At 34.0% G+C, this 27,984-nt stretch overlaps 2 pseudogenes; both read right to left on the bottom strand.

Annotated features, from left to right (window-relative positions):
* Positions 1-11,667: 11,667 nt before the first annotated feature.
* On the bottom strand, positions 11,668-12,341 carry LOC149577775 (MYB-like transcription factor EOBI pseudogene; annotated as a pseudogene).
* Positions 12,342-17,365: 5,024 nt separating this feature from the next.
* Positions 17,366-18,232, bottom strand: LOC149577774 (MYB-like transcription factor EOBI pseudogene; annotated as a pseudogene).
* Positions 18,233-27,984: the final 9,752 nt, after the last annotated feature.

The following is a 27,984-nucleotide window of genomic DNA, read 5'->3' as shown; positions in this document are numbered from 1 at the left end:
CTGTCTGTGGTTTATCCTAACAAGTGGTATCAGAGCGAGGTTGTCTTTCAGTTATTCTCTACAGGAAAGTCTCACAATTAAGTGGGAGTCTCATGGTTGAGTGGGAGAAATGGCAGATGAGGGTAAGCTGAGGGTTGATAGGTTTAATGGGTAGAACTTCCAGTTATGGAAGATGCAAATGGAAGACTATCTATATCTGAAGGATTTATGGAAGCCGTTGGAAGGTAAAGCCAAAAATTAGGGAATTATGTTAGAGGCTGAATGGGATCTTCTGGACAGAAAGGCACTCAGAAGGCACCATCAGTGGCATTTAATATTACAAAAGCAAAGACGACAGAAGATTTGATGAAAACCCTAGTGACATTGTATGAAAAGCCCTCCGCTTCAAACAAGGTATTTCTCATGAAGCGTTTATTTAATATGAAAATGGCAGAAGGTGGATCTGTTGCAGATCATTTAAATGAGTTTAATACTATTACTAGTCAGTTATCTTCTGTGGGTATCAATTTTGATGAAGAAATTAGGGCTCTTGATTTTGTGTTCTTTGCCTAAAAGCTGGAATGGCTTGGTAATGGTGGTGAGTAATTTTGTTCCTAGATCTAGTAGCCTAAAATATGATGATGTGATCGATGTTATTCTAAGTGAGGAAACTCGTAGAAAATCCTCAGGTGGATCTACATCTGAAAGTGCTTTGAATGCACAAAGCAGCGGCAGAACAACTGAGAGAGGAAATAACTCAGGAAATCATGGGAAATCAAGAGGAAAGTCAAAGGGGAGGAGGTCTCAATCGACAGACCAAATGATTGCTAGTACTGTGGGAAACTAGGGCACAAAAAGAAATATTGTTGGAATCGAAATAAAAATGAAGGAGATAAATCAAATGGAGACAAGGAGGCAAATGTGGTAAGTAACAAATCTGAAGAGGATGCTTTGCTTCTGTCTTTAGAGAGTGTTTATGATTCATGGGTTTTAGATTCTGGTGCTTCATTTCATGCTACACCTCATAGAGGTTATTTCATTGATTATGTCTAAGGAGATTTTGGGCTTGCTTATTTTGGGGATAATGAACCCTGTCAGATTGTTGGAAAGGGAAAAATTAAGATTAAGTTGCAGAATGGGAATCATTAGCTACTACATGAGGTAAGACATTTTCCAAGGCTGAGTAGAAATTTAATTTCAGCTGGGCAACTCAGTGATGAGGGTTTTGTAGTTACTTTTAATGATAAAAATTGGAAGATTTCAAAAGGTTCCCTTGTAGTAGCAAAAAGTGTGAAAGTAAGCACCTTATATCTTTGTACAGGTCATATTGTTCCTTCTACTTTGATTGTTTCAGAGAAAAATGAATGTTCAGGAACAATTGTTGTAGTTGAGCAGGGAGAACAAATAGCTGTTGTAGATTCTGATACAGTGTTGTGGCACAATAGACTTGGGCACATGAGTGAGAAAGGTATGAAAGTAATTCATTCAAAGAAAGTTTTACTAGGTCTAAAATGTGTGAATATGGATTTTTGTGAAAGTTGTGTGTATGGAAAACAAAAGAGAGTGAGTTTTGTAAAGACAGGGAAAGAAAACAAAAAGGAGAAATTAGAGCTTCTGCATATAGATGTATGGGGACCAGCTCAGGTATCTTCCCTTGGTGGCTCTCATTATTACGTTACATTTATTGATGACGCAACTAGAAAACTATGGGTTTATTTCCTTAGACAAAAATCTAATGTATTTTGAACTTTTAAGAAATGGAAATGCTTGGTTGAAAATGAGACTAGTAAGAAATTAAAATGTCTCAGATCTGATAATGGTGGTGAGTATTGTAGTCATGAATTTGAAGATTATTGCTCCACTAATGGTATTCATAGATAGAAAATTGTTCCAAGGACTCCATAGAAAAATGGAGTGGCTGAACACATGAACAGGACTATAACGGAGCGTGCAAGGAGCATGAGGTTGCATGCTGGGTTGCCCTTACACATGTGGGTGGAGGCTATCAATACTGCAGTATATTTTATTAATAGAGGTCCCTCTACTCCTTTGGGCTATGGTATTCTAGAGGAAGCATGGACTGGTAAGAAGGTGAGTTTTTCTTTTCTCAAGACCTTCGGTTGTGAAGCTTTTGCTCATATGGACTCTGAAAATAGAACCAAGCTAGAAGCTAAATCAAAGAAATGTGTCTTTTTTGGATATGGCATTAATGAATTTGGTTACGAGGCAAATTAGACCTCCACAAAGGTTTTCTCCCTCTTTGTATTCTATTTTACTTACTGATGCTGGTGAACCTGAAAGTTATGATGAAGTTGTGCAGGTGGATACTAAGATTCAGTGGGAGTCTGCAATGAAAGATGAAATGGACTCTTTGCTGAAAAATAAGACATGGGATTTGTGCAAGTTGCCTGCAGATAAAAAGGCTTTACAGAATAAGTGGGTTTATAGGTTGAAAGAAGAGGAAGGAGGTAAGAAAAGATTTAAGGCCAGGTTAGTTGTAAAAGGATTTGCACAGAAAAAGGGAATTGATTTTGATGAGATATTTTCTCCTGTTGTTAAAATGACTTCTATCCGTACTGTTTTAAGTCTTGTGGCTACTGAAAATTTGCATTTAGAGCAGTTGGATGTTAAAACAGCCTTTCTTCATGGTGATTTGGATGAAGAAATATATATGGCTCATCCACAAGGTTTTGAGGTCAAAGGTAAGGAGAGATTAGTGTGCAAATTGAAGAAAATTTTATATGGCTTGAAGCAAGCATCTCAGCAATGGTATTTGAAATCCTTGCTATGAAGGATTTGGGGGCAGCAAAACAAATCCTTGGTATGAAGATATGTAGAGATAGGAAGACCAGAACCTTGATGCTATCTCAGGTTGATTATGTTGAGAAGGTGTTGCAACGTTTCTCTATGGAGAATGCTAAAGCTGTCAGCACACCTTTACTTGGTCATTTGAAATTGACTAAGGAGATGTGTCTCAAGACACAGGAAGAGGAGGATAAGATGTCCAAGGTACCCTATGCTTCAGCTGTAGGAAGCTTGATGTATGCTATGGTATGCACTAGGCCAGATATTGCACATGTAGTGGGAGTCGTTAGTAGGTATATGAGTCATCCAGGATTTGAGCATTGGAATGTTGTTAAGTGGATTCTCCGATATTTGAGAGGAACATCCAATAAGTTTTTACACTTTGGGGGCTCTACAACTGATTTGGCAGGGGATATTGATACCAGGCGGAGTAGTACAGGTTATGTCTTTACTGTTGGTGGGGCAGCTGTGAGCTGGGTTTCTAGGTTGTAATCACTAGATTGTAATAAGATCGGACTTGCTATTTGGTGGACGTAGCCCGGGGGTTGGGTGAACTACGTTAAATCTTGGTGCCTTGTGTTCATTTCTGTGTGATTTATTATTTTCTGTTATTGGTTATATTTGCATGTAATTTTTATTTCTGTCTATGGTTTATCCTAACACACATTGCTTTCATCAATTTTTTTTGTTTTCATTACTTAAAATTAGGGTTTGAAAATCCTATTTCTCTAGAAAGTGTAGCATTTACCGCTAGGGGACCCAACATATTGAAATTGTGGTTTTAAGGATTGCTAGCACAAGGGTTAGATTCCACATTAGCTTTTCATTGGGAAATAAAGCCATAATTTTTACCATACATCCCTTACCCTAACATAACTGAATTGGCTCCCATTGCAACAAAGGGAATTTGATTCAAAACCACTGACAAGTTTTTATTTCTTGCAATCCTTAAATCTTATTCCCTATCTTTAGTTGGAATAGATGAATAGGTACCAATGATATTTTCCTCAATTCTTTTCCTTTGGGAAGGATGATGTGGGAGATTAAGATTTTCTTTATGTTTGGTAATCAATTCAAAGACTAGACCCTCTGTTGAAGCTTGGAAAACCCTCTCCAAAGCATAAAATCAGTTCCTTGTAGGAATAGAAGCACTAGATGAGATATAGACAAACTTGGGAACTCATGGAGTAGACAATTCACCCTGATAAGTTGAAGGGGCCTAAGGTTAACTATCTTGAGCCACGAATACTTGTCAGCGAAGGACAAAGATTTTCGCTTTTCTTTTCCTTCCCATCTTTTATGTATCATATAATAATAATAAAAATTATTAATTTCATAACCCATAATAATAATTAGTCTTAGCTTTGACATCTTACCCATCAAAGAAAGAAATCCTATCATTGGTGGCAATATATTTCTTTCATGGAAGGTATTGTGGTCAATATCTCTGCTTAGTTCATTATATCTTGAGGTCAATATCTCTACTTTGTCTTTGAGTTATTTGTGAGGGCTTCATATTGAGCTAAGTTTTACACGTTAGTAATCTCACATACCACTAGCTCCTAAGAATTGTTTGCAACCATCACAATATTCAATTTCATCATCATAATGTCATATTATATCCAATCAATATAAATAAGTTTTTATAGCTATTTATATCCCTTTTAGTCATGTATTGATGTCAATAATCTCATCCAAATAAATATGTCTTCTTATATTTTAGGCAAATAGATGGACTAAAATAAAATTAAACAAAACAGATTTGTTGCTTTGTTTACTAACCAAATAGATATACACAAAGAACAAATAGTTTGAGACATATTACTAATTTTTAATAATAAATAGAGAAAGTATAAAATAATTTTGCACTGGTATTACTCAATCATTATGACCAATTCATTAATAGTTCTCAAGAGCTACTTAAAAAATCACTATGAATCATAACTTTTAACCTATCTGGAAACTCTATAAAATCAATTTTCTTCTTCTACTTTAGTTAAGCTTCCTACTCCAACATTGCACTCTCTTTACATATTTAACTTCTATTGCACACTCAAGATATTCCTCTCTTATGCACAAAATTTACAAAATTATTGTTGCATAAAAATATATAGCAAGTGTATTATCGTAATCTTTATAAAACATTTTTTTTAATCTTCAATAATCTGTCTTTCTTTATGTCTTTATTTTTTCAATTTGTTACTCCTTACTCCTCTTGATTTTGTAGACTTATTTCATATCAATAGCTTGCTTACATTTCAACTTTTTTTTTAATCTAGAAGCAACATAATGAGTTCACATTTCAGTTTTCTCTTCATGACATTTGTTTCTTCATCTACAACCTTATAATGTTTCTGTACTGAAAAAAGTTAGATTATCATAAAAAAAAGACAATTTAATCTCTTATGGATCTCATCGTCATGACATTGTTTCTGTTAATATCTCTTTTAGTCAGACTTTCTTGACATTAGGAAAGAGGATTGTCTCTACTGCTGGTACCTTGTATTAAGCATCCTTTGAGTTGGTTTTTCTCTATATTTAAACTCTATGCAATGGGTAAGGAGTTGTTCGAAGCTCTGTGCAATAGAGCTCTATGCCAGTCTATTTGGTTGCCTACCTATCTCTCTTGAGTCATTTGTCTATCATTAATCTAGCTGAAATATCTGAATAGGTGTCAATCAAGCCATCTGATGGTTCATTGAAAGTGCTAATTGAGCCTCATTTCATGACGTGCCAATTGACTAACTACATTATTTGTGTGTTTATCATTTGACTACTATGAGTTGCCACTGCCCCTTTATACTACACGAACTCGTACTGAGAAATGAATTCTACATTTATAAGAACTATATGCATTGCATGGTCAAATTGCTGCCATTTTAATATTTTTTGAAACCACGAATATATTCTGCACTGTCTATGCAGCAATGGAAAAGCACCTTAAATGACACATTGTTTGCATCCTTAAATTAATTGAAAAACTCGTAATACAATTATTTCATAATATTTAAAAAATGCATGAAGGTGCAATCTCGTTTCTTTATAGCCATTTCATACAACATTGCCATGCTTCGCATTCCTTTTCACTACTAGGCCCACAAAACCTTTTGCACATTTAACAATTCGAATAAAACTGAGCAGAAGACAAACCAATTTTTAGTACTACAAGCTTATGTACTATTCAATTAAAATATATCAGTTGTAAACTGAACCACATTTTGAGATTGCAAAAGAAATATACAAGGAGAAACTCATTAAACATTTAATCATCGAACATGCAAAATCAATAAACCCAATTTGGCAAGTGTTACTGACACAAGTTTTATACGTCATCTAGATTCCACGGGTTGATGGAATCATAGTCCCATAAGAAATCTTCACCTTCTGACAAGACATTCAACGGGGAATCTGTCATAGATGATTAGGAGAATGTGAAAAATTTAACTATTGTAATCAATGATTATTAATTTCCTATCATAAACCATTATTAAACTGCTGAAAATAAATTTCCAGCTAATATCAAAAAATAACACAATTGCAACTTCACTTATAAAATATAGAAAGAAATGCGCAACACAATGAACACAATATTTTTGGACAAATTGTCCCTGAAAAAACCTCTAAGGGAAAACCAGTTCTACAGATGAGAAATTATATTAAACATTAGCAAATCAAGAGATACAAAATTCTTTGCCTCTTACTGCAGAATTTTGACAACCTCCTAATTTATCCCACTGATATTCCCCACTGCTATTCCCATGCTAACACTGCGCCCTTGCTAACATTGCAAGAATATTTGCTAACACTGCAAACTTACAAACTCATTTGCTAGCACTGCAAATGTTTCTCCAATGGCCAAGATTGATTTACAATCGACGGTTGAGATTAAAACAACTTAACAACCCTAACCAAGTCGGTTTCTAGTTGTTTCCAAAAGTGGTCAATTAATTAACAAATATTTTTTTCTAATCTAACCAATTAGTTAGCAAAAAAATTACTTGCTAAATAATAGCAAATGGATGAACAACTGTCCAAAGCTAACAGAACTAACACTCCTTAGCGAGGAAGTTGTTCTGGAGGACACCTAACTTATCTCTGAAAAAGATAAATTTTGCCTTCCCCAATGTCTTAGTCAGAATGTCTGCTACCTGCTCCTCTGGAGGTATGTACTGTAGCTAAATAACTCCCCTTTGTACATAATCTCTAATGAAGTGATATCTGATATCTATATGTTTAGACATATCATGAAACACTGGATTCTCAAACAACTTGATGAAACTCTGATTATCACAATGTATCATAGTAGTCTCAACCTTCTAACCAAAAAATCCTACTAACAACTTTCGAAGCCATATAGCTTCACATGTCGCCATGCTAGCTGCTATGTATTCTACTTTTGCTAAACTCAGAGCCATAGGCTTTTGCTTCCTATTGAACCAAGAAACAAATCCTGATCCCATGTTGAAACAACACCCTAAAGTGCTCCTTTTGTCTGTTGTACTTCCTGCCCAATCTACATCAGTATAGCCTATCAACTTGATACCTTCACCTTGAACATATCTGATCCCATACTCGACTGTACCATGCAAATAATGTAACACATGCTTAGCCGCTATCTAATGTATTCTCTTTGGTTCAACCATGAACTGACTAAGAGAGTTAATTGCAAATGCTATATCTGGCCTAGTGTTGACCAAATACATAAGCAAACCAATCAATTGTCTATATAAAGTGGGATCTACATCCTTCTCCTTAGATGTATCTACCTTCCTCCAATTCATAATCATGGGTGTAGACATGGCTTTACAATCCTCCATCTCAAATTTCTTCAAGATTTCAATGCAATATTTCCCTTCACCAAAGAAAATCTCCCCATCTGTCTGCCACACTTCCATGCCTAGAAAGTAGTGCATAAGTCCTAAATCCTTCATCTCGAACTCTTCTGCAAGGTTCCTCTTGCAATCCACTATGAGCCCTAGTGAACCTGTAAGAAACGGGTCATCCACATAAAGAACAAGAATGAGAATCTCACCCCCAACAACCAAGTAGTAGAGGTTAGCATTTGCTTCACTCTTCACAAAATCCATTTTTTGCAAGTATGTATCAATGCACTTATATCATGCTCTAGGAGCCTGCTTGAGTTCATACAATGCTTTCTTCAATCTGCACATGTGGGTCTCTTTGTTGTGTGCTACAAAGCCTTTTGGTTGTTCTATGTATATCTCCTCCTTTAACTCACCATTAAGGAATGTTGTCTTGACATCCATTTGATGGATTTTCCATCCCATCTGTGCTATAAGTAAGATTATAGCTCGTATAGAAGTATACCTAGAAACTGGAGCAAATGTCTCCTCATAGTCTATTCCCTCCTTTTGAGAGAACCCCTTTTCCATGAACCTCATCTTTTATTTCTCGATGCTACTATCTGCACCATGTTTTATCTTATAGATCCAACGTGATCCAACTATAGCCCTATCTATTGGTCTAGGTACTACCTCCCACACATCATTCTCCATTATTGAAAAATATTCCTTAACCATAGCATCTCGCCATACCTGATGTTCTGCAGCTTCCTGATAGCTAGAAGGCTCACTATCTACCAACTGACTAATTAATGCCACATAGTCATTGAACTTGGCTGGTTGTCTTCACTGTCTAGTACTCTTCCTAGGAGCTCCCACAAACTCTTGAGTATTCTTTTGTGTATCTAGAACCTCATGGTTCCCGCTGCCAACTGTAGAGGATGAAATGTCAACCTCTAAGTCTTCAAGATGCATTTTCTATTGCACTTGTTGCTCTATACTCTATGAATCTTGACTAACTAAGTCTACACTCATACTAGTAACTGTACTTGAGCTTTGTTTCCCTTGACTTGGTCTTGGAGCTTCTATTAGCTGCTCACTCTAATCATCTATTGGCAGATCTCTCGATCTCCTAAATGCCTTGTCCTCCATGAACTTGACATCACATCTAACAATTATTCTTTTAGTCCCTGGAATGAAAATCCTATATGCCTTTGAGGTCTCACTGTACCCAACAAAGTACCTCCCTCTCTATACTCTAATCTAACTTTGTACGTGTATCTCCAGGAATATGGCAATATGCCAAACTCTTGAATATCTTGAAGTGACTAACATCTGGCTTCTTCCCTGTGAAAGCCTCCTTTGGTGTCATCTTCCCTAGCACCTTGTGTGGAACTCTATTCTAGATGTAGATTTTTGTATTACATGCCTCTGATTATAAGTAATGGGGCATGTCCTGGTCATGTAGCATAGCTCTTGCTACCCCCGATATAGAACAATTCTTCCTCTCAGCAACTCCATTCTGCTATGGATTGTAAAGAACAGTTCATTCTCTCTTGATTCCTTCTCTGGCACAAAACTCTTGGAAGACATCTCTTTTGTACTCGACTCCATTGTCTGATCAAAGAACCTTTGTCTTCTTTCCTATCAAATTCTCCACAAGAGCCTTGAACTCTTGGAATCGACTGAAAACCTCATCCTTAGTCTTCAAGAAGTATATCCAGGTCTTTCTAGAGAAATCGTTAATAAAAGTAACATAGTACTCATATCCTCTGAGAGATTTCGTCGACATCGGTCCACAAACATCTGAATGTACTAGATCAAGAACACCCTTAGATCTGGTGTCACTCCTTGGAAAAGATGCTTTCACAAACTTCTCCAACACACATCCCTTACATACATCATCATTCTCTGTGCTCACCTCTGGAACACCTGTCACCGTCTCACGAAGCAATCTAAGTGCTCTATGATTAATATGGCCCATCCTCCTATGCCATAGCTCTCTAAGATCTCTAGGATTATAGTTGCTCATGAGTGCTTTAGGAGTATCAAACTGCAATCTATAAAGGCGACCACTCCTAACTCTAATAGTTATGGGTGATTTCCAATCCTTGTGCTTAATCAACACATTTGTCCCTCTAAAGAGTACATTATACCCCCTATCCTAAAGAACAGATATAGAAATCAAATTCATACCTAAGCCTGGCACATATAACACATCATGAAGTGGAATTATCTTTCCATTCTCCCTCTGAAACTGAACAGTCTGTTTCCCAATAGGGTTGAGTTTGGACAAGTTTCCCATAGAAATCTGGATGTTGGTGTCCTCCTCCTTGTAACTGGAGAAGTACTCTCTAACTCCTGTGAGGTTGAGCTAACCATACAAGCTAAGAGTGCAAACTCATCTTCCATTCTACCGGAGAGTTCTTCCACAGTTGTTGAAGCTGCCACCTGCTTCTTACCCTTCTTCCTCTTTAGGAAATCACTGACATAGTGGCCAAACTCGTGACATCCAAAGCACTTGACCTTAGAAAGGTCCTTCTTCTTCTTTTCATTTTGTGAATTCGATCCTTTGCTAGATCCATTCTTTGCTTTCCCTTTACTCGCTAGGGAAACGTTCTCTTGTTCCACCTCATTTTTTTGACTCTTGTTGGCCCCATTGACAAGACCTAGTCTAAACTCCTCCTAAGTGAAATCAATCCATAGTCAATCCCAACTTGGTAAAGTATCTCGTCCACTGACAACTTGAACAAAGACACTCCATTGTTTAGTAAACCCATTTAGGGCTATTCTCATTAGCTCGTCATCACTAGGACTATCTCCAATAGCTGCTAACTCGTCTTTGACAAGTCTGAGCCTGGTAAGGTTACTTGTGACGTCTTCTGCCTGATTCATTTAGGTATTCTTTAGCTTCTCTCTGAGAATCAACTTCCTGTTGGTGGTAGCATTCTGGTATAGATTCAGAATGGCGTCCCACATCTTCTTCGCCATATCTAGCTCTGTGATATGTGGAACAATATGATCTTTAACACCATCAAGGATAATCTTCCTCGCTTTGGCATTGTACTTCCTATATGCTGCAAGTTGTGTTGCATCTGTTGGTATAGGTACAACACTGGTAGCATAATCCTTGATACCATTCCCTTCCAACAATAAAGAAATTCTTGCCTTCCAGACACCAAAATTTGAGGCACCATCTAATCTATCCTAATCTCTCAAACCAGCTGAAGCCATCTCAAGGGTTTAAAGCAATAATAAATCTAAAGAGATCAAAAAAAAAATTCTAGGGCAAAACTCTTCTACCCTTAACAATGCTCTGATACCATGTGAAAAGTTTAACTATTGCAATCACTGATTATTAATCTCCTATCATAAACGATTATTAAACTGCTGAAAATAAATTCTCAGCTAATATCAAAAAATAACACAACTACAACTTCACTTATAAAATATGGAAAGTAATGCGCAACACAATGAACACAATATTTTCAGACAAATTGTCCCTGAAAAAACCCCTAAGAGAAAACCAGTTCTACAGATAAGAAATTAAATTAAACTTCAACAAATCAAGAGATACAAAATTCCTTGCCTCTTACTGGCAGAATTTCGACAACCTCCTAATTTATTCTGCTAATATTCCCCACTGCTATTCCCATGCTAACACTGCGCTCTTGCTAACACTGCAAGACTGTTAGCTAACACTGCAAACTTACAAACTCATTTGCTAGCACTGCAAATATTTCTCCAAACTTCATGTTCTCCAAATGCCCCCCTGACCTCCTTTTATACTAATCCGATTGGTAAACTAACGGCTGAGATTGATTTACAATCGACGGTTGAGATTAAAACAACTTAACAACCCTAACCAAGTCAGTTTCTAGTTGTTTTCAAAAGTGGTCATTTAATTAACAAATATTTGTTTCTAATCTAACCAATTAGTTAGCAAAACAATTACTTACTAAATAATAGCAAATGAACGAACAGGTGTCTAAAGCTAACAAAACTAACAGAGAAAGCTGGGCTATGTTGGAACACATCAGTTGCATATTCATCAGCTAGTATGTTGCTAACTATTTCCATATCACATGACTTGGTAACCACAATCCGACTCACAACTATCAAAGACCGACTGGTTTAGAGTACTCGGCGAATAAGGTTCAGCATAGCATTCCTTCATTGCGGCTATTTCAAGCCACTCGAAGTTTTCGCAACTAGAAAAAAGCTCATTATTCTCTCTTGCTGCCTTTGTTTCTTCCTGACACTTGGAAATTGTGGGAGAGTTACAACTCCTAATTAGCTCTGGACACATTTTCATGATGTACGTTCTCCAATGATTTTTTATCTCGTTGTCTGTTCTTCCTGGCAAATGCTGAGCAATGCAAGACCACCTGCCAAAAGTAAAAAACATCACAACCCACATACGATTTGAAACATTCTATCCTTACGGTGCCATCAGAAAATGAAAAAAGTAACATAACGGCGATGGTGGATGAAAACATAATTACTTGCCAATTATTGTGCAATTCGTTGATTAATTGATCCTCCTCTTGAGAAATATTGCCGTGCTGAAGTTCAGGACGTAGATAATTGAGCCACCTCATCCTGCAACTCTTGCCATCTCTCTTCAAACCTGACAGCAAGTGAACTCCAACGACCTGCACCATACTGTCTGACGTAGGCAATCAACTTGTTGTCTTCCTCTAAAGACCAGGGCCCTTTTCTAATCATTTCTTCCTCCTCCACCACAACATTCATCCACCAAGGGGCGCTACCCAGTGCTAAGTGCTAATAACAAAAGAGGTCTCTTGTAATCTGTGCAAAAATATTTTTCTCTATGCTAACACTCCACGCTTACTATATATAGCATGCGAGTCTTCATGGCCGATTCTAGAAAATCCTAGTACATAAGTCATAGATGTTTTTTGTTAATTAAGTGGGTCAACCAAATCACCGACTACTTCATTTCAATATTAGAAAAATAGTGGAACTTCATAAGCTTTGTGGAAAGGTGAGGAAATCTAGACGGCTCTGCAATCCAGCAGAATCTATAATCCAAACATCCTGAGCCACAACAAGCCTATTAAGAAATTCTCCCCCACTTTGTGTGAAGATACGTACGCATTTTCTAGGATTTAAATCTTTGGTGACAATGAGGCACTTTCCATTCATTCGCTTGACAATGTAGAATCATACTCGCTTTCGAACATTTTGAATGCACAAACATTCTTCATTGGAAAGAAAGGCACGACGATCTAATTTTGGTGTGACAATGATGAATCTCTTCTATAGTGGGTTGCCGCGTGGACGTTTGGCTTTGGTTTGGCGACATTTCTTTCCTTATATATCTTAAATGGTGGAAGTCCTTTTCATCTACCAAATAAAGTATTTGTACGAATTATTTATTATTTTGCCACTATATCACAATCACTTTATTTTTTATAACTAAAAAACATTATATATATAACTAATATACTTAATACATTCTAATATGCTTAATACATTATAGATTTGTATATCATTTATATGAATTAAGTCTGTTAATGATATCCTAAATAAATATTTTTAGAAATGTTGAGAAATATCAAATATTTAAAATTTAATTTACTGTGTCTAAAAATTTTAATATTTATTTCAATCTGTCTTTGATTTTTCGACATTAAATTAAGTTTTAAATTTAGTTTCTATGAAACTTTGATTATATTTATCTCCAAAACTTATAATTTTAGCAAATTATATCTTTATTTTTATGCATTATTTATTAGGTTATTCTTCAAATTATATTGTGCTTATAATTAATATTGAATTTTTGACATTAAAACACTCACACCATCACAACTCTACCCTTGTTGCCATTGTTGAATGTATATCATCAATAACAATGACTATAGGAATGTTTAGATCACTCACATAGAATCTAAACTAATTTAGGTATTAATGGAAACATTGAGTTAACTCTAATCATAAATGTAAACAAATCAGTTAGCTACATCAATCGCTCCAAAAAAAATTGTTAACTCATTCAATCAAGGAAACTTACTATTTTGACTAAACTCACATCAAATCTCTATCATTCATCTGATTCAATCTTGAGCATTGATTGATTTTGGGAATCTATAATTGTAGAACTTTTTTCTCTCATTTGAGGGGATGCAATTGAGGCATATAAAAAAAAATTCATTTTGAATACTCAATATTTGTGCATTCAAACACTTGTTATTGCATTTTTATTTGAATACACTCATTTTTGTTAGTATAGCAATCATGCTTAGCTTAATTGTTCTCTCTTTATAAAATAAAAGTTGCATTTCATATAGATTAATATTATTTACTTTGCATAGAAAATTTCAAAACATAGCTTAATTTTGCACTCATATAGCTTAAATCCTTACTCTGAATTTTGAGAGCACATTTAAACCTCATCTAGATAGAAGACAATAGGTCACCTTGTTTAGACATTTAGGTTGAACAATGTCATGTTCATTCTTGAATGTACCTAACAAATAATGACTATGTTGAAGTGTATTTTTTTAATTAGAGGTCAAGATTTAGCGCTCACAATATTGTTTATGTTGTAGAGTAATTAGTATTCTTCATATTTTGTATTTAATGTTGTTATTCTAGAAAGAAAATAATTAATACTATTGATAGGTTAATATATTTATCACTAGTAGGCAACAACGTTGAACACAAAGGAAAATCAAAAGCCACTTATGTGAGATGTCTTAGGTTCAAGTACATAAAAAGTAAAAACATACCAGCATCTAATAGACTTATTGTTGCTATCAATCCAGTACTTGATCAAAAACATACATAAAAAAACCTTGTAGGGAAACTTTGTAGGGGACCAAAACCTCAATGAGAAAAATGATTCCTTTTTCTTCCCTTCTTTCAAAGAGCACTGGTCCTACCCTTAATGAACCTTATAGTAGTGAGAAAGTCTTTATAAAGTTTATCTTAATTCACATCACCTTAATTCGTGTTTTATAAATGAGAACAACCAAAAAATATGGTGTTCATTGTGTGATTCATGTGTGTTCTGTTCCATGTTTAAATTTTATTCAATATGTAAACAATGTATTGATATTTTTTTTTCACTATAATAATGGAATACATTGTTTACTTAATGTCAACTTGACCCCTTCTTATTCTTCCAAGGCATTCAGGACTTACTTCCATAATAACGAAATTCTTGAAAATATTCAAATTTAACCTTGTGATACCTTTGCTGCTAGATTTTATTGATTTATTTATATTGATACTTCAAGGCCTTCTTGTTACTTTTTTCTATGTGTTCATCCAAAGATATCAAATCTAAAACTTCCTTGTCCATATTTTTCTTTAGCTTCGTTGCTTCAACTCATCTAAACATTATTCCATTGACTTCTCTTACCTTTTGTACTAAAAATATTGAATTAAGAGATTCTTATTAGGATGTAGATGTAGACTTATTCACACTTTTGTATAAAAACATTGAATTAAGATATTCATATTAGGATGTAGATATAGACTTATTCACACACTTCTATTGAGTTTATTTTTTTTAACAGATGATCTTAGCAATTTTGATTAACATCAGATCATTTTTTATTTGAAGGAAATCAATATTGCTTCAGACATAGTGGATAAATTGATCTATCATTTATGCATAGTCCTCTCATCCTCCATTATATCAGAATTTATACAAAAATCATTTACTAAACTAAATATTATTATAGAAATATATAATAATGGACTCATTATTCATCATTTTCAAATTGCTAAAGTTTATTAGAAGAATGTAAAGTTTTTACAATCGATATTTCTTCATGATTTCATTACTTGTTTGAATAATTTTTTAAACTTTTTTTTAATAGTCAAATGATTCTATTCTTGGAAAGATTACAAGTTTCAAGAATGTGTGAATGTCATTTGATCTCTTTGAGTTTTTCCTTTTTTCCTTTAGCTTTCTCTTCTAGTTGTTTGTGAGGGCTTCATATTGAGCTATGTTTTACACATTAATAATTCCACATACCACTAGCTCTTAAGAATCATTTACATCCAGCATAACAATCAATTTGATCTTCATAAAGTCATAATATATCCAATAAATATTGATAGGATTTTGTAGCTCCTTCTATGCCTTTTAGTCATGTCTTGACCTCAATAATCTCACCCAAATAAATATTTCCTTCTAGATTTTACACAAAGAGATGGAATAAAATATAATTATACAAAACAAAAGGAACACAAGGAGATTGGTTGATTTGTTTACTAACCATATATGTATACACAAAGCACAAACAGTTTGAGACATATTACTAATTTTCAATAATAAATAGAGAAAATACAAAATAATTTTGCACTATGATTTCTCAATTATTATGACTACTTCATTGATAGTTCTCAAGAATTACTTAAAAAATCAATATGAATCATAACTTATAATCTATCTAGAACTTCTCTAAAAATCATTTTTTCTTCTATTTGTGTTAAGCTTCCTATTCCAACATTCCATTCTCTTCAAATACTGAACTATTATTGCACACTCAAGATATCACTCTATTCTTCACAAAATGTAAGAAATTGTTATTCTATAAAAATATTTAACACATGTATTATCACAATCTTTACAAAACTAGTTTTTGTAGTCCTCAACAATGTATCTTTCTGTATGTCTTTATCTTCTTAATTTGTTACTCTTTATTTTCTAGACTTATTTCATATCAATAACTTGCTTACTTGGAAGCAACTTAATGAGTTTATTTCATATCAATAACTTGCTTACTTAGAAACAACTTAATGAATTCACGTTTCAGTTTTCTCTTCATTAATTACATTTATTTCTTCATTCATAACCGTCTATAATTAAAGAAATAGATTATTATTAAAAAGACAATTTAATTTCTTATGGATCTCATCATCATGACATTATTTCTATTAATCTCTCTTTGACTCGGACTTTCTTTGACTCGGACTTTCTTGACACTAGGAAAGTGAATTCTCTCTACTGCTGGTACATTGTACAAAGCATCCTGTGAGTTGTTTTTTCTCTATATTTACACTCTATGCACTGGTAAGCAGTTGTTCGAAGCTCTGTGCAATTGAGCTCTACGCCAGTCTATTTGGTTGCCTGCCTATATATGGATCTCTCATGAGTCATTTGTCTACTTGCTTGTTAGAATATGGAACTCTATCATACTTTTCTTCTTCCTTTATCTCTACTCTTAACTGAAATATCTGAATAAGTGTGAACCAAGCCATCTGAACCTCATTTCATGATGTGCCAATTTACTACCTGCAAAATATGTGTGTTTATAGTTTGACAAATATGAGTTGCCAATGCCCTTTTATACTCTCAATGAGAAATGAGAGACGCATTTATAAGAACTCTATGCAGTGCACGGTCAAAGTGTTTGGAGTACAGCCACGAAAAATTATTGCCATATTAATAATTTTTTCAAGCCACGAATATATTCGGCACTGTCTATGCAGCAATGAAAAAGCACTTGAAGTGACAATTTTTTTTTATATTTTTAAATTAATTCCAAAACTCGCAATACAATTGTTTCATGATGTTTAATAATTGCACAAAGGTGCGATCTCGTTGCTTTATAGCCATTTCGAATAGAACTGAACGGAGGAAAAAATGCACTTTTTAGGAATACAAGCTTACAATTCAATTACAGTATATGCGTTGTAAACTGAACCTCAGTTTGAGAGTGCAGCGGACTATACAGGAGAAGCTCATGGAGAATTTATTTATCGAATATGCCAATTCAATGAACCCAATTTCGCGAACGTTAATGATACATGTTTTGTACGTCATCTAGATTCCACAGGTCGATGGAATCATAATCCCATAAGAAATCTTCATTATCTGACAAGACATTCAACGGGGAATCTGTCGTAGAGGACCAGGAGAAGGCTGGGCTATGTTGAAACATATCAGCTGCATATGCATCAGCTATTATGCTGCTCACTATTTCCATATCACTTGATTCTTCCACCAACACTTGGTAACCACAATCCGACTCACAACTTTCAAAGCCCAACTGGTTTACAGTACTTTGAGAATAAGGTTCACCATAACATTCCTTCACTGGGGCCATTTCAAACCACTCGAAGTTTTCGCCACTGGAAAACTCATTATTCTCTCTCACTGCCTCTGTTTCTTGCTCACGCTTCGAAATTGTGGGAGAGTTACAACTCCCAATTAGCTCTTGAGACATTTTCATGATGTGCGTTCTCCAATGATTTTTGATCTCGTTATCTGTTCTTCCTGGCAAATGCTGAGCAATGCAAGACCACCTGCCAAAAGAACAAAACATCACAACCCACATACGATTTGAAACATTCTATCCTTACAGTACCATCAGAAAAGAAATAATGTAATATAATGGCGATGGTGGATGAAAACATAATTACTTGTTTCCCCATTTATTGTGCAGTTCGATGATTAACTGATCCTCCTCTTGAGAAAAATTGCCGTGCTTAAGTTCAGGACGCAGATAATTGAGCCACCTCATCCTGCAACTCTTGCCATCTCTCTTCAAACCTGCCAGTTTTGCAAGTGAACTCCAACGAGCAGCACCATACTGTCTGACGTAGGCAATCAACTTGTTGTCTTCCTCTAAAGTCCATGGCCCTCTTCTAATCATTTTTTCCTCCTCCACCACAACATTCATCCACCAAGGGGCGCTACCCATTTTTTTCTTGTAGCCTGAGCAAAAATATTTTTTCTCTATGCTTTGTTATGCTAACACTCCACGCTTGGTATATATAGCATGTGAGTCTCCATGGCCTATTCTACAAAATCCTAGTACATAAGTCAAAGATGTTATTTGTTAATTTAGTCGGTCAACAAAATCACCGACTATTTCATTTCAATAGTCGAAAAAAAGTGCAACTTCATAAACTTTGTGGAAAGGTAAGGAAATCTAGACGGCATTGCAATCAAGCAGAATCTATAAATTCAGACATCCTGACCCACAAAATTCTCTCCCACTTTATCTGAAGACACGTTTTCATTTTCTTGGATTTAAATCTTTGGCAACAATGAGGCACTTTCCATTCATTCGCTTGACAAAGTAGAGTCATACTTGCTTTCAATCCTTTTGAATGCGCAAACATTCTTTAATGGAAAGAAAGGCAGGACGATCTAATTTTGGTGTGAAACTGATGACTATCTTTTATAGTGGGTTGCCTCGTGGACGTTTGGCGACATTTCTTTCCTTATATATCTTAAATGGTTGACGTCCTTTACATCTACCGAATAAAGTAATTGTACAAACTATTCACTATTTTGCCCCTATATCACAATCAGTTTGATCTTCCATTGAGAGAGAAATATATATATATATATATAAACGAATACGCTTAATATATTATTGATATGTATATTATTTGCTACATAATGAATTAAGACAAGTATAGATATGTTTTTTTAACTAAAAGAGGGGTAAAAATTTTATTGAATACCAAAGAGAGTAGAACAACACAAGAAGCAAAGAGAACTACAAAGCTTTATTTTAGTCCACAAGTCGAACTAGCATCTAAGATAAATCAAGGGGAAGCATCGTATTATAAATATATTTTGATATTTTGAAAAATATCAAATACTTAAAATTTAATTTATTATGTCTATTTTTTTTCAATATCTATTTAGACTTAAGTTTTAAGTTTAGTTTCTATGAAACTTTGATTATTTATATCTCCAAAACTTATAATATTTGTAAATTATATCTATATTTTAATGCACTATTTATTAAGTTATTCTTAAAATTATATTAAGCTTATAATTAATATTGAAGTTTTGACATTAAACTACACACAACATCACACTCTACCCTTCTTTCCATTGTAGAATGTCTCTCAGCAATAACAAGGATGACATGAATGTTTAGATCACTTACTGGGAATCTAAAGTAATTTATGTAATAATTTATAACGAAAAGAATTATACTCAAATGCTATGAAGAGCTTATCTTTTCTTCATATTTTGCTTTAGCTGCTTCTAGTTTTTCTATATTCCAATAAACTAATTTGATGATAAGAATGTTTAGATCACTTGCTGGGAATCCAAAGTAATTTAGGTATTAATTATAATGAAAAGAATTATACTCAAATGCTATGAAGAGCTTGTCTTTACTTCATATTTTTCTTTAGTTGCTTCTAATTTTACTACCTTCTATGACAAGAATGTTAAGATCACTTACTGAGAATCTAAAGTAATTTAGGTATTAATTATAATGAAAATAATTATACTTAGATGCTATGAAGAACTTATCTTTTCTTCATAATTTGCTTTAGCTGCTTCTAGTTTTGCTACCTTCTATGACAAGAATGTTAAGATCACTTAGTGAGAATCTAAAGTAATTTAGGTATTAATTATAACGAAAAGAATTATACTCTGATGCTATGAAGAACTTATCTTTTCTTCATATTTTTCTTTTGTTGCTTCTAGTTTTGCTACCTTATATTCCATTAAACTAATTCGAGTTTGCAAGCTAGTATTTATTTTTTATTGGTTTTGATAAGTAGGAAATACATGATTAAATTTTTCTTGTAGCTCTTCATATTTCTTTTCTTTGTTTTAGTCACACTATGAACATATGATAAATATTAACCCAAGCCACATGTTGAGCTTGAGAAAGCTCAACATCCTCAACTCTTTGCAAAACTATATTTCACTTGACACCAATAGTTTCATCAATAATCTCTTTCCCTACAGAAGAGTCAAAGAATGACCATGTGACTAGGGCTCATAGATCCTCACTATAATACATTCCCCTAGAAGGCCTACCACATTCTCTAACATTTGGCCTTTTAGACCACATTTCTTGCATAATTTAGTCAAAAGTAATAGCATCTACTATGTTCAAATTTGGAAGTAACATTACCCCCAACTCCTTTATAATCTTCCTCCCTTCTTTTGGATTAAGTCCCTTAAATTTACTCATCATATCCATCTCAATTTCATGTACAATTTCCTCAAAGCCAACCCAATATTTTTTGTAGGTTCTTCTCATCCAACCTTTGTAGGCATTACTTTCTATAATACCATTAATTGACTTTCTTCAAGTCCACTATCTTTATAAACTCATCATCTTCAACAAATTCTTTACATGCCTCTAGTCTTACATGTCTAGGGAAAATCTCTTTATTTCTTGTGTGGTAATATTTGAAATTGGTGCTCTTAGTAGTTAGAGGGGAGCCCCTATTAGTAATTCTTTTGGCACATAGATATAATCTCCTCCTCATATTCTTCTTTAGGAAAGTCTCTATCTAATTTCAGATACATGAATGGGGTAGTCATTGCATTATTGGTTTACCTTTTCTTCAACCAAAAAGTCATCATGTCTGCCTAATGTTATAAGTGAGATAGGTGGTTTTGGAGATTGTGGGCAAGGGGATTTTTTATCAGGATCTCCATCTTCTTTCTCCTGGTAGATAACTTATGCACATCTACCACTAGTCGATTTCCTTCTTTGATAAACCACCCTCTTGGCTATGTTTACATCTTGATATTTTTCCTCTTTTAGCCCATTTCTTGTTGAGGAATCATTTCAAAATCCTACAATAGAAAATATAAACCATCTATACTCTCTACAAATGTAACTTTAGATGCTTTAGCTCCACCCAAATTTACATTCATAATGTCACATACTTTATAAAGTTTATTAAAGATATTTCTTAGTTTTTGATCCCATTTCTTTGCATCAAGCAATGGGTCATAGTTGGGCTTTGTCTTTTTTATTTGATCCCAAAGATCTTTAATGTCATCCGAATATCTTTTATTTTTCTTCTAGGACTCAACCTCTTAATTAGCTTTTATGATATCTTCTGGAAAGTAAAATTCATGTTTTCCTCTTGATGCCACTTTTATCTTATTAATCAACATTTCATAGAAACCTTCCATATCATTCAACCTTTAGGAGTCATGACCTCCATTGAATAGGGTCTTTAAAAATGGACTAGCTGATTTTGTCTCACTTTTACCATTGCAAAATGATGAAAAACTATTAACTCAGGGAAGGAAGTTCCCTTCCAAGATTTCAGTAGGAAATCAATCTCCTAGAGCATGCGAATTTATCTCATTACTTCAAGAAAACCAATCCTCAATTGAACATATTTGGGTAGTACCAAGGGTCTTCCTAAAAAACTATAAACCCTTATAAAAGTTGTGTGAGGATAAAAGTAGATGTCTCCCATTGATAGAAAATTTTTGGTTTTATGTCATAGTCAGTTGGCCTTAAGAATGCTCAAAGGAGGCATGGAAAATTTGTAACAAAGGGTAAATTTCTTCTTCTGAGAGAAAAAAAAAAATCATTTTCGAACAAGGTGAAACTAAAACCATCACAATCAGTACACAAACTTGTTGACCATAACTGGACTGGTAATACTTCATCCCCTCTCTCAAACTCCATAGACATGTGTTGAGAAAGGTAATTCATGTTATGGAATAGGATTATATCTATTAAAAATGAGAATGACCTGAAATCTATGGACAATCCCTTATGTAAAGTTGTCATTCCTTCATTTCTATTCTCTTCTAAATATTGAGGGAAATCATATATCACTGCTTCATGATACTTTTGAATTCCTAGACACATCTAGATAGTAGCCTTACTAAGCTTTACTGTACTAGTTAGGCCCAGTACTTGATACAAGGCAGTATTGGTGTTCACCAAAGTATCATCTAATGTTCAAAGTTATCATACAGTATAGGATCTGATTGTAGGGGTCAATTTGATACCATTTACTTCCTTCAAGAATGTAGTTAACAATGCATGGTGCATATCTGGTCCAACAAAATAAAAAATTTCTTTAGACATCTTGAAATCTGCTTCATTAGTCACCTCTAGGGCATTATAAAGATTCAAAGATTTCCTTAGAGACTAATTGTCAATGTTCAATAATATTTCCCCATCCAAATCCTTAATGATATCCATAATGGGATCATACCTTGTGCCAATTCTAACAACAAATCAATATCTAGAAAAATAGTGAGGACTAGTAGTTTACCAAGGTCATATTGCCACACATTATGCAATGGACTTCCAACATTACCTTGGCTATACCACCTTCCGAAAACATCTAGGCCCTCACTAGGTATGTTTGTGTCACATATATTTCCATATTTATCCTTTAACCTTGGACAAACCTCATTATTTAGGGTTTTCCATATCTCTCCAACATCTCTACTTTCTTTATGTAAGAGTAATCAGTCTATGAAGTCATCATGTAATATGCTTTCATCATAATTGCATTTCCCAGAGTACTTCTTAGGAGACATTTTTATAATCTTTAGAAAAATTACTCAATTTAAATTGACAAGGGTTTACTTATTTGAAACTAGCGTTTTCAAAATATGCTAAAAAATTTTATAGAAAACCAATAATTTAATCCCTATAAGAACAACAGAGCTCAAAAAATCTCGTGTGCTTACTTATTCTAGGTCTCCATTGCTGAGAATTTTCACTCTAAATTTTGTTCTGAAACTTTGCGCACTAGATGATCTTTGAAAAAGGAAATATGAAAGCACTAAGATGACAGAAAAGTGAGAAGAAATGGCTTTAAAATTCCTCAAGGTGGCATTAAACTCACTATATGTGAAATAACTTCAAACTAAAATTAGGAAATACTTTCCATCGTTGTTGTACACAGTTTGAATTGGCGTCGATAATTTGGTTACATCTTTAATCTAAAGATTATAATCTTCCTATGCCCTCGACTAATCATATTATTCATCATCCTCGGTTCACATTCCATCCAATAAGAAGTGTAGATAGCACCACATAATTTCTATTTAAAATTTCCATATTTTGGAACGAAGATCGACGTCAACATTGACTTATTCACTATCTCTATGCCAGAGGTTGCAAATAAATGCATATTGTTGATCTTTCTCTTATAGTTTTCTCTACCAGTGAATCTTGCTTACTCGGCACCTAGGAGAGAGAAGGTCACGAAAAATAAAAAGCTTTCTAATTGCTCAACTTTTAGCATTCATCTGTAGCATCATTCATAACCTATTGGCTTAGTCCTTGTGGCTCAATGAGATCTAGTCGTTTGGCCAAGTAGTCAGGTCCCACTCAACATTTCTTTTGTTGGAATCCAGACACATGTCTGCATCTCGCTTATTCTGTATTGCTGGAAAGAGATATGAGACTGCATGATGTTCATATGATCTTCAATCCAGCTACTCATTATTTGATCTCCTCTCATGTCCACATGAAAAACCCTAGCAATTTTGAATTCATGACTCTGCTCAGAACCCAACATCTATATTCCATGTTGGCAATACATGAACCAATGAAACTGATAATAATGGTGCCAATGAGACAAAACCTTCCTTTAGTGTTTATGCTCCAATCTTTGGCACGCGACACCATTGCACTTACTTGTTATGTAGGAGAGAAAGGCCCATGGGAAAGTGAGAATCATCGATCTCTTCAACTGCAAGCAAGAGTGTCTTGAAATCCTCAGGCCTCCCATGGGACATATGCCTGCATATCGTGTCTTTGCTTCATCAATTGTTAGGAGCCGCGAATAAGGATTAGCCATTGATTCAATGACCCTACTCCACTCGGACATACATTAGAGAAACGATTTAAGCCAATGTTAAAACATAAGGATTAATTTTGTGGACCATGGGCACAATATTGGAAGAGGCCATAAATGACTAGGGAAATAAAAAGGGGACCTTATCAACAATGAGATAACCCTGAGGTAAGTGACATTTAAAAGCTTTATTTTCATGTAGTCAAAACATTAGGTTAATCACCCAGGACAAGAAGGGGAAAATCAATTTAACAATGTAATAGCCCTCAACTCAAGTCATTAATAATCTAATGATAAAACATGATGCTCTGTGGACTTCTTCCTTGTTACTAGGGTTTTTCCAACATTTATTTGACAAGTTTCACCTGTTACACAAATCCTAATTAGAATGCAACCTAAAGGACTAGGTACAATCTTTTTTAACAATTGCAGGAAAAAGATGCCATTGAAATATAAACCTCTTTATAAGTTACAAATTACACAAATTACAAGGATATGATTTCATACGAGTGTTATCATCATAACATAATAACCTCAAACTTTATTTATGTGGTTATACATTCTTATTCTTGTTTGGTTCATCTAGAATTTGATCCGGAATTCACAAACTCAAAAGATTATGTTTTCTAAAATATAAAAAGTTGGACTAGTAATACATATTCCTATTCCACCTATTTAGGTGGAAAGCAAATCCTCATTTTTGGGCCAAAGTTGGAATACGTATTCTATGTTATTCCAATTCCAATTCCAATTTGGTGCATCCAAACAGAACATTCAAAATTTTAAGAACATACAAATGCCTATTGCACTTGTATTCCTGTTGCCAAATGGGCCCTGATTGAATAATAACTGATTTTGATTACTCCTAATTACCATAACAAGTATTTCATCTTGTTTGATCGTCATCATAATAATTCCCTTAACCACTTCTGTAGCTTTTGGCTCACTGGTCGATATGTTTTAATACTCACTGCTCGATATATTTTAATACTCATCGTAAGAGAAATTAAAGAAAAACCTATCAAGCTCTGTTGGGTGCAGTGAGGCCAATGATCTGTCCAATTGCTTTACATGAAAACCGTAGATTCTAATGAAGCGAATAATAGAAAAATTGTTGCGATAAGGACAGAGAAATTATTAGGTATATAAGGAAAGAACGGTTAATTCCATGCGAGGATTAGATTTGCCTTCGCTTTCTTCCATTTAAAAATGTTTGTGGCGTCTAAATGTTTAATGACGTGTCCATTTCTAATTTGCGAAGCGAATTTTGTATTTGTACAAGAGTCCCTTTGTAATTTTTACTATGGAATAATCACGTGCAAGAAATGAATGCTGAAGTAAATCACTGTTGTACAAGATTACTGTACTACAAACTACGTGTCTTATTGCAAGTGGAAAAGAAATTTAAAATGTTTCCCATAGTATATATTTCTAAAATAGTTTGTGTGATGGAGATTTACCCAACTTAGACAGAAATCTTATACCTCTTGCATACAAGAAAGGAAATGATTCTTTTGTAACATATTGAGTGCTTCAAAAGTTCTAGCAAACATTTGATTAGGAATACCACTGATGCATGGGCACTGTAGTTGTGATTTGTGTTATTTTGATTGGATTCATATGTTTGTCTCCCATTCTGAGAATATAGCAGGAAAAGCAGATAACGAGATTGAAAGCAATCTCACTGAAAAAAATATCCTTGACGTTGTAGCGGGCTGCCCGCTACTGAATGGTCATTACAAACAAAAAACGGAAAGCAAAATGTGAAAAAAATTCAAACCCAGCTCATCGAAATGGTGTGGCAGGTGACGGATGGCGACGGTCATAGGGAGAAGACAAAAGGAGTGGAAAGAGCATGTTCTAATGGTTGTTATAGGAAATATCTAATATTTTTTATAAGATTGTATCAATAGTTGTGACTTTAAATTTGTTCCTATTAATGAGACTACTCATAATTGAATGGAAAGTGTGGTCTCACTTTTTTTTGCATTGTTTTGGACACCTTGGCAAAAAGCATGCTGATGTGACATCATATTTGATGATGTGGCTCTGAAACCTTAGTTATAAGCAGGGGACTCGCCACGTAAGTTGCTGGAAAAAAATGGAACTGATTTGAAATTTCCACATTGAATTTTGAGAAGCGTGAAGTTAGGGTGCTCAACTACGAGTCCTTCCCTCTAAATAATATAATAATTATAAACATTATAAAAATTATAAATCTTAAAAAAATTTAATAACATATTTATATCAAAATTTAAATAATATAATTTTTAATAAGTAATGTTTTAAGTAATTTATTATTATAAATTTAATATAAAATTTGCTAACAAGAATGTTATGAATCTTTCAAATTTATTAATATATATATATTTTTTTAATAAATATTTTGCTTTGTTTCTCTTGTCATTTAGTATATTTTTACAAACAAAAAGCCCAAAGTCTAATTAAAGCTTTCGGTTGATCATTAAGTTTTGATATTGCATACAAATAATTGTTGATGTTAGAATAAATTGATCACTCTTCTGAGTGCAATAATGAGTTCTATTGTGTAGAATAGCTTGTACATCTATTTGTTAAATTGTGTAGAATAGCGTGTACATCTATTTGTTAAATAAATAAATGTTTTTCTATGAATAGTTCTTTTTTTATTAGATAAAATATCAAAGTTATATATTCACAAAAAAGAGGTTGGGGGATACAAGATTGTCCCGACCTCTTATTTTTGTGTGAATATGTAACTTTAATTAGGAGAATGTTTTAATTACAGTTTAAAATAAAAAGTGTGTTTGAAATGATAGCTTTGTTCAAGTAGGAAGGATTATTTTTAGACATTTTAAAATTAAAAAGCATTGTTATTTAAAAAGGAAAAAGTGTAAGTTTTATTTTTAAATGAATTTTTGTCTACTCTTTTTTCTCATATTATATGTCAACTTGTTTGGAGAGCTACTATATATTTGACTTGTGTATAGGAAAGAGATGTCAATAATTGCTTCATTGACATCAAAGAATCAATTGAATTCAATGGATGTGTAATGAATCTTCAAGAAGATTTCTAATCTACTTATATTGCTCTAAGGATTTAACTTTGTAGTTTTTGAGTCAAATTCATTGCCCAATGTTTCATGAGTACTTATTCATACAAATTCATCTCTGATTAAAATAAATGGATTATTTAGCAGGCATTGAATCTAAGCACCATGACTTCCTTGGAGATCACCCATCCCAATATTACTCAAACTTGAGCATGTTCAACAACGAAGTTTCCCCCATCATTAAACCCACTTTTCTTTAAACCATATTTACAAAACCTTCACTAAGTATTGTGCCTTACAAAGCATTCATTCAAAAGCCACTTAGCCTCATAAATTTGTAAGTAGGAGATATTTTCAAGAACTAGAGTTGTTATATTGCTATTAGGATTTCATTTTGAAATTTTTGAGTCAAACTCATTGACACATGTTTCATGAGTAGTGATTCACACAAATCCATCTCTCAAGAGAATGAGTTGAACGCTTGGCACTCATTGGATGTAGGTGATGCTCACAGAGGTGAACCACTAGAACTTCTTGGGAGGTCACCTATACCAGTACTACTCCAACTTGAGTGTGCTTAACTATGGAGTTTTCTCCATTGTTAAACCTAGTCTTCTTGCAACCCCATTTTCAAACCCTTCACCAAGTGTTTTGGCTTAAATGAACCACTTATTACAAATCCACTTAAGCTCGTCAATTGATAAGTAGGAGACATCATAATTAATGCCTTAGTTCCCCTTTTATAGTTGATGTTAGAATAAATTGATCATTCTTCTTCATGCAATAATGAGCTCTATTATTGTGGAATAACATGAACATCCATG

Source organism: Cupressus sempervirens, chromosome 1, assembly GCF_028749045.1.
Source record: "Cupressus sempervirens isolate cs-2001-9-10 chromosome 1, ASM2874904v1, whole genome shotgun sequence".
NCBI classification, from domain to species: Eukaryota; Viridiplantae; Streptophyta; class Pinopsida; order Cupressales; family Cupressaceae; genus Cupressus; species Cupressus sempervirens.
This window is presented reverse-complemented; position numbering and strand designations above follow the sequence as displayed.